Raw genomic sequence first — 13,105 nt, 5'->3', positions numbered from 1 at the left:
ACAGCTGAAGGAAGCTGTCAGTCGGAGCCTGGCATTTTTTTATAATGTCAGTTCTTGTGCTTAGTATCATAAAATAAATTTTGTATCTACAAAAAATATTCAGTTCTAAGCCCGCAGACTTCTTCAGAGGCATTTGAAACTTTTTACCCATAAGAGCTGGGTGGAGATCACCGTCTTCCCATTTGGAGCAACTCGTGAATAACTGTGAGAAGTGGTCACAGCTGTGAATCTCTGAGGACAGTTGAAACAGGAGATCGCAGATACCCCGGCCCTTGAGTGTCTGCACAGTGTTTAAGAAGAGCAGTGGGCACAGAGCTGATGCTTTCAGCATTGTTCCCATTTCAGGAAATTGGTCTTTGTACCTGATTAAGACATAATCCTAGATCTAAAACCATCCCATGAATTTCATCCAAGGAGTGAAGCCACCTGCCTTGCCAGCTGGATTTTAGAGGAGATTTTTCAAAGAAACAGAGACCCAAGGGAGGAGCCACCTTCTTTTGGAATTCCTCATCAGGAAGGAAAGCGTGGCTATTTCTAGGCAGTGGGAGTGCAGACAAAGATCCCAGGCCAGTTAAAACTGTCTTCCACTACATCTCCCTATTGGAATATGTGCATACAAATGCACACATATATGCACACACGCACTTGTACACACACACACACACACACAGAGTGTCTTTGCTGATTTAAACTTGAATCAGAAGCTTAAGTGAAGCAATAAGAATTTCTAGGCAAGCCACAGTTTACCATTGTTCCAGAGTCACGGGTCTCTGTGGACAGTGTTTTCTAAGCACAGGTGAGTGATGTCTCCCTGTCCCACCTGCGGGGGCCGCTGGCTGTTAGAGTTGATGTGGTGGGTGTGTTCCTGATCCTTTTCACTGGGCATAAAGATGATCCCCTGTGTGATCTCTGACAGCCTCACAAATGGGCAATGGCTTTACGTAGCCACTGCTCCCTGCAGGTGGCGAGATTTATGTTGGCAGTGATAATAAACAGCCCCTCACGGTTTGAAGAAGAGATCATTTTCTTCTATGCTGTGAGCCATCAGCTAATGTAGTTTGGTTCTCCTTGTCTTGGGGAAAACAGCTTCTGGCTGAAGACGAGAAGTTAGCTTCTGACACCCAAATGCTAACGCCCTTGGTCACTGGCTTGAGCTGCCCTTTCCACTCCGGAGCAGGGTCCCGTGTGCGCGGTGCTGTGGGCTATGGGAGAGCAGGCGGCCTTCGTTCCACTTTTCTAATGGGAGCTGGGGCACATAGCCTCGGGCCGGAATTATTGATGACACACTTAAAAAAGAAAAAAGGCTGAAGCCACCTCTTTCCTCCCTCTGAGGAGCTCAGATGTCCCCAAAGTAAAAAGCTTGACTACTTCTCCTTCCCAGTTGTGATGAAAATAGGGATTAGTAGGATGTTTGAGGCGAAACCTCATCTATGAAGTTATGAATGAATAATTTTAATTTCTTTCTGAGTTGTGAGAAATCAGTTTGTTTTACATAGAAATGCAATATGTTCTTGATCTCTAGGTATGCGATTAGAATTTTCCCTCTGCTTGGTATTTGTTTCATTATGGAATGAAATTTTGAGCTTATATTTTTGGATGTATTTCACCTCATGCATTTCAATGTCTCTTTTCCCCAAATCTCTGCTTCTATAGAAAACATCATCCCTGTCTTTTTTTTTCATATTAGCTTTAGGATATGGAAAAGTAGGTGGAGATGCTTTCTTTAAGATTCTGACCCTCATTGGAGTAGACACCCAACCTTCTCATGAATGTATTTGGAGGAATGTGCCAATTTTTAAGACAAATGATGATTGCTTAGTGCTGCTGGGAAAAATGGAATTGCCATGCCAGCCTCAGCATCACTAGGAAGATGAAGCTCATAGAGTGGCAGCGCAATGATGTTGAAAATATCCACTTCAAGAAGGGCGATCAAGGTTACAAGTCCAAGAGGAATGTGGGTTTCAGAAGGAAATAGAAGTTCTGACTTACGAAGAGGAATCAGATTGCTCTGGGATCAGAAGGGACCTGTCAGAGGGGACAAAGTGAGCAGCATGGGCTCTGTGAGCCCTCTGGTGTGGCAGGATCTGCGGGTGTGTGGCAGGAGGACCCATGGACAGACCAGCCCAGGCTCAGGGCATCAGCCAACATAGCAACAAACTCCAGCTCTGATGTGTCATTTCATCAGTCATCATTGCACAGTCAGGAAATCTGCAAGCAAAGTGATTTTAATTTCTGCATATGTGTGTTTTACTTTTTTCTTTATTTTCTTTTTTTTGTTTTGGTGAGGGAGACTAGCCCTGAACTAACACCTGTGCCAATCTTCCTCTATTTTGTATGTGGGATGCCTCCACAGCTTGGCTGATGAGTGGAGTAGGTCCACACTTGGGATCTGAACCCACAAACCTGGGCCAGTGAAGTGGAGTGCACAGAACTTCAACCACTTGGCCACGGGGCCTGCCCTTACTTTTTCTTCTTTAAATGCATGAGGGTGTCTGGGGGGTTGGTGGAGCACCATCTTGTTTTTGAGTCCTGGAGCCTACAAGGATCATGCCTGTAGGTGGTGTGTGTGGAAGGTGAGGACATAGAGGGTGGAGGAAGGGCCTGGAGAGGCAGAGACACCTGGATATACTGGCAGGGAGGATCTCAGGGGCCTGTCACGTGGGTGAGATTTGCATAGAAAGCATCATGGTCCTCTTTGCCATTGTCCAGAGGTAGGCTGTCCCATTTGTGGCTTCCCCAAATCTGTTTCTTCTCCCATTGCACTCTTTGGCCACTACCCCGTTCATTAGCACCTCTGCTAGAGGAATGGGGAATTGGGAGAAGCAGCTGATTCATATTTCAGCAGCCTCGTTGGCTCAGGGGGCCAAAGCACTGTGCTAATGAAGCTGAGGTCAAAGGTGGGAGCCCCAGGTGGGCCAGTTAGCTAGGCTGCTGTGGCTGGCCTCAGAATATAGCCCCGGCCTGGGCGATGGGTCTGCATCTGCATTTCTGCCTGTTGAAAATAGTAGGGAGGCATCGGCATAAATCTGTTTGTGCCATCAGAAAAATAACAGGATGCTGGTGGCTGATGCTTCAGTCGAGGAGGTTGGGGTGGTTGGGTGTAATTTGTAGAAATCATGTCTTTTCAATCACCACAGATGACTTGGACTCTGTGGTCAGTAGACCTTTCTAAAGAGTTTCAATATTTAATAAGCTGTGTGCTGTGTGTATCAACCAGGTCAGCCCGATTGCTTTCTCTCTGACATTAACTTATTTTAAAACGACCCTGCCCTTTGCACGGGGAGGGAGGAGATTTCATTTGGGGGGCCAGAGTCCACATTTTTATATCTATGCATCTTTTATTGAAGAAGAATTTATTTGTTAAGCAGTTACTATGCAGCAGGCGTTCCCTATGAATTAAGGCCTCACAGTCGAGAATTGGTAAATTCTGCAAAATAGCTACACTGGCAACCTTTCTAGCAGTTTAAATGGGTTGAGTCTTATCAGGAAAATATAGATTCAGTTGATAATCATGGGCTTATGATGAACCAATGGAAGACCCAATATCTCTGAGTTTGGGCAACACAGAAATGCTTGGCAATTTTAGGCCAGTTTTATACAAGTTGTACGAAAGCCCAGTCACTGAGTCTCTGATGGGCAGGTGGTGTTTGCGCACAGAGAGATTTGGCAGGAAAACAGCACAGAGACAGGTTGAACACAGTCAAATACCTGGGCTTTTAAAAAATGATCAGTAACTCTTCTGCCCCAACATATTTTGAGTGGAGAGATGCCCAAAAGGTGAGCTGTTTTCTGAAAATGCCTTTTTTCCCCAATTGGATCATGCTACATATATGTCTTGCTTATTTCAACTGCAAGTAAACCAGATATGTTTCTTAATCCATGGCCAGAAATATAACTAGTCTAGAGTCTGTGGGGATAAGAGGTGTTAAAAGGCCATCCAAGAATTGGGTTGGCCTGGTTTAATGATATGCACACATCTGAAGACTCCATCTGTCCTTTAAGGTCCTAGAAAAGATGATTTAAACGTTTCATATTTAGGTGAAGAGATTAACCAGATCTGAGCTGAAGAGATGGTGTTATCAAGCCAAGGGAGAGGAGTTGGTCGCATTTTTCCCACATCATGGCTCATTATCGGGCGGTGCTTGGGGGCGGGAGGCCCATCATGTCGGACAAGGCGAAGGAGAAGGGAAGACCAAGGAGACTGAAGGACTCAATGTCGAATAAATGAAGAGTATGGACTGTAAGAGCAATTTAAAAATTAGTGCAACTGTTAACAATCTAAGGCATGTGCCATGTAGCAGACCATACTATTGCATGATCCAGAAAGTTCTTCCCCTCCTGGTTTATAGGCTTAGCTGGTTAGCGGCTCTCTCTACCCATCCTCATGTAGACAGCCTCCTCTTTGAGTCAAGTTCAACTTTGGTCTGGCTGAACGGCCTCCAGTCTTGAACAAGGGGGCCTGGTCACCTCGAAAGCTGACCAAGGGGAGGTGGCCAGTGGTGCCACGTTTAGTCATGCGTGTCTTTTGTGCAGGGCCCCTGACATTCCAGAGACAGAGCGGTGCTCTATTTTCCTTCCAGAAAACCCAGCAAGTATCTGGGGACCAGGCAGTGAATACCTCTCTCTGTATAAGGTCAGCTCTTGCTCCTTCCCTGTCTCTGAAGTTTGGATCACAGATCGAGCCTGCAGCCATGTGAGGGTCAGCTGAGTGACAGGAGTGTGTCTTTCTTTGGGAATGTTTATAGTTCAAAGACTCACAAAACAACACATTACACAGACCGTGCGGAGAAAGGGAAGGGAGACAGGTCATTTTTTCCTCCTGAAGGGGGAAAATGCAACAAAACCTCCGACAGGATTTTCATTTTTCTCTCATAGACATTTTGTTTTTTCATTAATTTTTTTCTCCAGGGAGGCAGCAAGAGTGGGCAAAGGGAAATATGCAGGGGAAATAGCCTTGCTGAGATTAAACAAATCTCTGTTGCTGTGTGTCCATCTGCCCGTCCATCTGTGAATAACCTGTAATTATTAATAATATGAGTGATGTCATGAACATTCTGGCAGGAACGCGGAGCCCCAGAGACCACTCTGGAATCAGTGAACGCAGGACAAAGCCGGAGAGCGATCAGCCGTGTTTGCACTGGAGCTGCGGATAAATCTGGCTAGCTGGCGCGCACTCTCCCCGCAGTAGGACTGGAGCATATTGGGTTTTCTCGTAAACTTCCGATGAGATCAGACTGGCACCATCTCAAAGGAGCACCTCTTATACAAAAAAAAGGTTGAGTACACAATCCAGCAAAAAATGTCATTCAAAGGACACATGGTGCTGAGCGGGGCAACCTTAAATTTACTGAAAACTGAGTGTTTAAAAGAGCCTGGGAGAAAGGCATCCAAGAAGGTGACAGAGGCGGAGGTAGGGGCAAAAATACTAGAGACAACCCCCTGGGCCTAGTTTCTTCTTCCTATTAAAAAACTCATGAAATCATCTGGAGGGTAGGAAAAAAAAGAAATTCTCAAGAACAGGCATCCCCTAAAGAAGCTGGGATTCCAGAATATTCCAGAAAGACTTTCTATGATATTCCACACCAGTGGCTAGGCTGAAGAATAGGCTGAAAACTGACACTCCAGGCTGTGGCTTGGGAAGTCTCTGCTTGGGGCAGGTGTGCCATTGCAGGTATGCCCTGGGTTGGGGGGAATGACCAGACACTGGCGGGGTGGGAGCCTTCAGCCAGGAGGGGGGCACAAGCCACTGGATCCCAATGTGGCTTCTGTGCAGGGCTTCAGCCCTTTAAATGGAGCTATGCAATGGCAGGGGTTTTGCTGGTGTTGTTCACCGATGACATTCCAGCTCCTTGAACAGGAACACTATGGTAGATGCTCGATAAAAATTTACTACATGAGTTACTCCAAGAGGAATCTGTTACAGGTACCTGAGAGCATATTTGCACCTGGCCCAAGTGTCCAGCCCAATTTTGGGGGCTGCTGGTCAGAGGCTGGGTGGTGAGTGTGCTGGGATTAGGGAAAGAAAGTCACCACTTCCAGGTCACTTGAACATCACACACGGGCCTTTCCTCAGGCCATAGAATTTCCTGGAAAACTGATCCTTCTACAATGTCACCACCTTACGGCATCATGAAGCTGGCCCTTGGCAGTTCACCATGTTGTTAACTGAGCAACAGGAGGCTTCACAGCTGCTTCCCAGACAACCTGCTCCTTTACATATTGGAAAGAACAGCTGATCCTGTTGCAAAACTTTCCTTGTTTCAAAGAAAAATAAAAAAAAAAAGAAAATAGAAAAAGTACCAAGACTAATCTCACTATGGAATTGATCTCCCCCGGGAAACCTAAGAAGATTTTGGCAAAGGGCTCTGATCCACTCTCAGGAAGAAGAGAAACAAAAAGAAAAGTTACCACATTCTGCCAGTGAAGGCAAATTGTTGTTGGGGACAGGAAAATTAGGACTGATGCTGTGAAACAGCAGACATTCCAAAAATATACTCCTAATCATAATGATAACGAGAAGATAACCAAAATGAAATGCCTGAGAACGGCTAGCTGTCATTAAGCAGTTCCTGTTTGCCAGGCACTTCATTACATCATTTCATTTAATTTTCACAGCAACCCTACAAGGTAAATACCGTTACTATCCCAATTTTATAGACGAGAAAACTGAGATTGAGAGAGATTAAGTAAATTGCCAGTGTCACAAAGCTAGAGGGTGGTGAAGCTGGGATTAAAATGGGGTCATTCTGAAATTTAAAGCTGAGGCACTAACTCTAGAATGTAGAGGAAACGAACAAAGATGAAAGTGAGAGAACATAGAGACATGGAGTGGAGAACTCAGGTCCTTGAGAGTGAAAGGAAAAGAATTCATAATCCCTATTGTATTCTAGAATTATATAATAAAATAAAATAAATTTTGGATAACTATTAATAAAATAGAAGAAAACCAATATTCGAAAATGAAAGAGTGATGATCGGGTAGATTAATAGAAAACACCACGGGGCCCGAGAGCTGCTCCAGATCCTGCTGATGAGCGTCTCTCACCTTCTCGAGTCCGGCGTCCTCGCTGCCTTCGCTGCTCACGCCTCCGTCCAGGTCTCCTCTGTCTCTCGGCAGAGCGTCCCCAAAAGCTCCTGACGCTCTTCCCTGCCCTTTGACCTCCACATCCGCCTCCCTCCTTCCTGACGGCATTCTCCTCTTGTGCAGGCGTGTGTCTGCTCGCTCAGACGGTCCTCAGCCCTCACAGATCACTGCCTCCGTTCCAGCTCCAAGGGCCACCCGGGTGACCCCGCACCTTCCTCTTCCCGGCCACAGTCGTGGTCAGGAGTGGGCATGGGGCCGAGGAGCCCACCAGGTGAGCCTGAGACTCCCGTTGCGGAAGCAGAAGCTTGTTCTCTCGTCGCCGCCCAGTGTGCCTGCATGGGAGGCCCAGAGCTCCTGGCCTAGCAGTGAAGCCCACCCCCAGGGAAGAGCCAGGCCGAGACAGTCTCGGGGGTCGGAGGTGGGGGAGGTCAATCTGGGGGAGCTGCCCTTCTCCCGGACCTGTTGCTGCCAGAACCAACCTTCTTTCTTGTTTCAGCCAGTGGAGTCTGGCCGCTGATCCGCAAAGAGGAAAACATCCTCACTGATTCATTCCTCCTCTCTGCAACCATGGCTTTGCAGTGTGTGGCGTTTCCGTGTCTGAAATGCAAATTTGATTCCTGTTCGCTACAGCTTCTAGTGTGGTCCAGCCTCCTAGCGAGGCCCTGGCCACCACGTCCCATGATCCCGGCTCTACCAAGCCGTGTTTTGTTTCACACCTCTGAACTTTTGCAAAAGTTCTCTTTTCTTGGAACCCAGCCCCCCCACCCCCTCTTCTTCATCGACTTTCTTGGATACACCAGGTAACGCTTTCGTATATGTCCAGACAAAGATCAAGAGCTCTTCTTGGCAAGTCTCCCTGGGGTCGCACCTCCTTGAGCTGGATGCCCAGCTGCTTCTCTGTGCCGCTGGGTACCTGGATCTTCCCCAGCTAGAGTAGTACTCAGGGTCCTCTATGTTCCCACACCTGAGCCCTGCCAGGCCACCAGCTTCTCATGACAGGGGCCGTGTTGGTTTGTCTTTACATCAGTAACACTTTGCAGAAAGGCCAGCATAGGGAAAAAGGGCTCGCTAGTCATATGTTGGATCATACTGAATTAAATCGCCAGGAGCAAAAAAGAGAATTCTCCAAAAGAAAAATGGGACACATTCAGATGAACTAACATCAAGACACTTCAAGCTCCTCAACTGCAACAAAGCAGGAAGAGAGTGGAAGAAAGTTTCAGAATTCTTAAAGGAGGATGTCAGCCATAGTTTGTCAGGTCTGCCGTGATAAAATACCACGGACTGGGTGACATAATAACACAAATTTATTTGGTGACAGCTCTGGAGGCTGGAAGTCCAGGATCAAGGTGTCCACAGGATTGGTGTCTCCTGAGACCTCTTTTCTTGGCTTGCTGATGGCCACCTTTGCGTTGTGTCCTCAAGTGGCCTCTCCTCTGTGCACGGCGTCCCTGGAATCTGTGTGTGGCCAGAGGTCCTCTTCTCCCAAGGATGCGGGCCAAATCAGATGAGGGTCCACCCTAACGGCTTCATTTGAGCTTAATCATCTCTTTAAAGGCTTCATCTCCAAATACAGGCAAATTTTTTTTCTTTTTTGAGGAAGATTGGCCCTGAGCTAACTACTGCCAGTCCTCCTCTTTTTGCTGAGGAAGGCTGGCCCTGAGCTAACATCGTGCCCATCTTCTACTGTATATGTGGGATGCCTGCCACAGCATGGCATGCCAAGCGGTGCCTAGTCCGCACCCTGGATTGAACCGGTGAACCCCGGACTGCCGAGAAGTGGAACATGCGAACTTAACCGCTGCGCCACCGGGCTGGCCCCAAATACAGGCACATTTTGAGCCACTGGGGGGTTAGGGCTCCACCACTGAATCTGGGAGACATAACCCAGGCTATAGCCACATTGTCATTCTCACGTGAAGGCAACGGAAGGACCCAGTGAGACTTGCCCTTTCCAGAACTTACCACTAGCATATCTTTTCTTCTGAGGTCACAGGAAGGCTTAGATACACCTGAAATAAAGAAATCTTGAATAAAAATAGAAATTGTGGGAAAACACTTTTGCTGACCACACTGTGAAACTAACTACCATCTTAAGAGAGAAGTAAAACATATGAATGGGAGATGGTCAGAGACGGACAGAGCAGGAGTAAAGAAAAACACTGAGGGGGCGGCAGGACTGTTGACATGTCTACCCTACTGGTAATCTTTAGAACAGTTGAAGAGAACGCAGTTACTTCTGCTTCCTTCTCTCTATCCTCACATCCCAGGCATCAGCAAATTGTTGGCACTGCTTTGACATATCTCTGGGCTCTGACCACTCTTCACTGTCTACTGCTGTCACCAGACTCCAGGGTGCCTGGACTGGGGCAGCAACCTCCTACTTGTTCTCCTTGCAGCCTGGTCTCCACTTACTGACAAAAGGGCTTCTTTAAAAATTTAATCAGATCACTTAAAATTTAAATCACTTTTCTGCTCATAACCTCCAAACCTCCCTTTTCTATTCCAGCCATTCTCTCCCACTCCTAGCATCCAACCTTCTTGGTGTCATCAACTCCCCTCTCTCCCTGCTCCAGCCCTACTCACTTTCCTGTTGATCCTTAACAAGCCACACATGCCCTGGGGCCTTTGCACTGGCTGTTCTCTCTTCCCAACTCTCTCCCTGCCAGCTATCCACATGACTTATACCCTCTCTTCATTCAGGTCTTGGTTCAAATGCCAGCTTAACTCATCAGCTTCCCTGACCACCACAGAAAAGAGCTCTCTGCTGATGTCTGCCCCGCCCTCTGCTCCGGCTTTATTTGTCTCCATGGTGCCCACTGCCATCCACCATACTCCTTCAGTGTCTGTCTTCCTCTGCTACAATTCCAGGGCTCAGACCAGGAACTTTTGCTATTCTGCTCTCTGCTCCATCTTTTGTGCCTAGAGCAATGTTTGCAGAGTGTGTGCTGAAAACATTTTAATCAATGAATGAAAAAGGCAAGATGCCAAAAACAAACAATGAAAAAACATTTCCCAGAATTTGAGACTAAAGTAATGAAAAATGGGCAAGAGTGGGTGTAGGTGGAGAAGGACATCTAGAAGGAGACCACCCTTGTCCTCCGTAGGAGACGTCAAAGGATGGTGTCGAGGAGCTGCTAATAATAAATAATAATAATAAAAATAAATAAATAAATAAATAATAAGTCCTGTAGATGTCAACTGGTTTAACATGTACATATGAAAGTACAGGGAGATGGGCACAGACGTTAGCTCAGGGACCCTCTTCCTCAAGCAAAAATGGGAAGATTGGCAATGGATGTTATCTCCCAATCTTCCTCATCAAAAAAAAAAAAAAAGTACATATGATATCTTCAGATCACAGTAGTGTTAAGAATGGAATGTCTACTTCCAAATAATTTTAAATGTTGGACCCAGAAGATCCTGGTTAATGCATCAAAACCCCTAAGTGATGAAGCTTCTCTCAACGATGCTAGTGACAGACTGTGTTCATGATTCTAGCAGTGACCACAGGGGTTTAAGTTGACCCATCAAAAAAGTGAAGGCTTTAGTGGATAAAAACCTAAACTCTGACAAGACATGGCTTATCAGACATCTGTGTACACAAAGCAAAAGGAGCAAAAATAGAGAAGGAAACCGGGGAAAACATGTTTAATTTAAAAAATTAGATAAAAGGGCAATTTATTTTGATAAAAATATTAAAAATAATGGATGAATGACATTAATTAAGCTTCTTGGATAGGGTCAAGTAATATGGCATCAAGGTATTTTAAATAAAATCTACTAAAAAATAGCAGTGAAGATGGTTGGGAAATAAAAACCCTCAATTAAAAGGAGAGACATTAATTCATGATTAGTAGGAACCACAAATAAAATGAGGGCAGAGGGAAAGTGTTAATATAAATAAGAGCAAAGAAACATCGGCAGGACCCCTTTGCCGTAGCAGGAGTTACTCATCTCTATGAAAAATTTTCTCTAACAAGGGAGGATATAAATAAAAATGATAAAATCTTCCAATTAAAAGATTACCCTTTGATCCAAATACAAAAGCAGATGGACAGTAAACAAGGCCCCAAAGAAAATCTAAATGAACTTCAAAGAACAGAGGCTTTCAGAGGCTTCATTCTTTAGCAGGAAGAGGGAAAAAAAACAAACAGAAATTACAGAAATGAGAAATACATCCAAGAGCTAGGTCTTTGAAAGGAAGAGCAAAAACAATAACATTTACACATCGCTGGCAAAGCCCAACTCAAGTAAAAAGGGAAAATCAACATAAGCCAAATTAGAAATGAAAGGAAGAATAAATAATATTGTAACAGCTTTTATGGGGCGCCTCTGCTTGGTCGTCTTTTCCCAGACTTGGAGCGGTGGTCCCTGAGTGTGGGGAGCAAGGCACGGGCAGGGGCTCTAAATTTCCTGGGCTCGAGGTCATGGGGGTTAGTTCCCAGCTGGCTGTCGGCTGTTTCAGGTCTCACGGGGGAGTGAATGTGTCTGGACAAGTCTGTTCCCGCTTTACGTGGGGTCTGCTGTATTGCCAAGCTCAGAGAACGGGCTAGTGGATGTGTTATTTTAAACCAGATACATCTACAGGACTTATTAGCATCTCATCTACATGGTCCTTTTGACTTTTCTCAGGGAGGACCAGGGTGGTGTTCTCCTACATGTCCTTCTACACCTGCACCCTTATCTTCCCCCATGGAGTGGAAGATAACCCTGCAGACGTGGTCTGTGATCTTTTCTTAAGTTTTACAAAGGGCCAGTTCTAGTCTTCACCCTTTAGGGTATTGTATCAGTCAGCTCAGGCTGCCGTAACAAAATTCCACAGACGGGGGGTGGAGTGGGGGGCAGGCAAACAGCAGAAGTTTATTTCTCACAGTGCCAGAGGCTGGAAGAGCAAGATCAAGGTACCAGCATGGTCAGATTCTGGGGAGAGCTGTCTTCCCCGCCTGCAGACAGCCGCTTTCTCCCTGTGTCCTCACATGGAGGGAGATTGAATGAGCTGTGTCCTGCCTCCTCCTGCAAGGACACTAATCCCATCACGGGGTCCCATCCCCACGACCTCATCTAACCCAATCCCCTCCCAAAGACCCGTCTCCAAACACCATCACAGTGGGGCCAGGGCTTCAACACAGGAATTTGGGGGGACACAATTCAGTCCATAGCAGCTATGTTCTGCCATTTTGGCAGCCTATACACATCTTAAATTACATACTTTAATATCGTTGTGACAATTCAAACTAATTTTATAGTACATAAAATATAAGAAATAAATGTTAATACAAAAACAAACAAGAAGAGATTATTTGTAGATGACAGGGGAACCTGAGGCAGGCAGCTCCAACACCTGTGTGAGGTGCGCTGCTCAGCCATGTGGGCCTCATGCCTGATTTTCAGAGGGCGAAGAGCAGGGCTGAGCTGGACTGAGAACCCACACTCGGTGTCCCATTAGTGTAGAGCTGTGCCTGGGTTGCCTAGCTTGGTCTCTGCAGACAGAAGAGGTGATGGTGCAAGTGTGTGAGCATGTGTGTGTGTGTATGAGCATCCATGCACTGTGCACATGTGTGCCACGCATGACCTGCTTGTCTTCACCACTGCAAGCAGCAGGGACTGCTGACATGGGGGTATCCCAGCTTATTTCTGCCCCAGTGCCCCCCTTGAAGCCACAGGCCAGGCTCCCATGCCTGCCAGCGAAGGTGGCTCCTGGCTGCCAGGCTCCCATCTGTAGGAAACTAATTGAAAAAACCCCAACTAATTGGAGTCAGAAGGCATGCAGAGGGTGCTACACACCCTATCACACATCCTCAGTTACACCAAACAGAGAGACAGCATGCCCGCCTCTCTGGCAGGAAGTGCAACTACTTTACTACAGAAGGAAGGTTTCTCTCCCCACCTGGCAACAGCCCAGCCAATGAGAAACGCTGCAGCTCAGCCAATGGGAAATGCCACAGCTCAACCAAGGAGAAATGCTGCAGCCCAACCAATGAGAAGCCGTTGCTGCCCTGAGCTGTTACTTTCCCTCAA

The sequence above is a fragment of the Equus przewalskii genome, chromosome 1 (genome assembly GCF_037783145.1).
Source record: "Equus przewalskii isolate Varuska chromosome 1, EquPr2, whole genome shotgun sequence".
Taxonomy (NCBI): domain Eukaryota; kingdom Metazoa; phylum Chordata; class Mammalia; order Perissodactyla; family Equidae; genus Equus; species Equus przewalskii.
Note: the sequence above shows the minus strand (reverse complement) of the source record.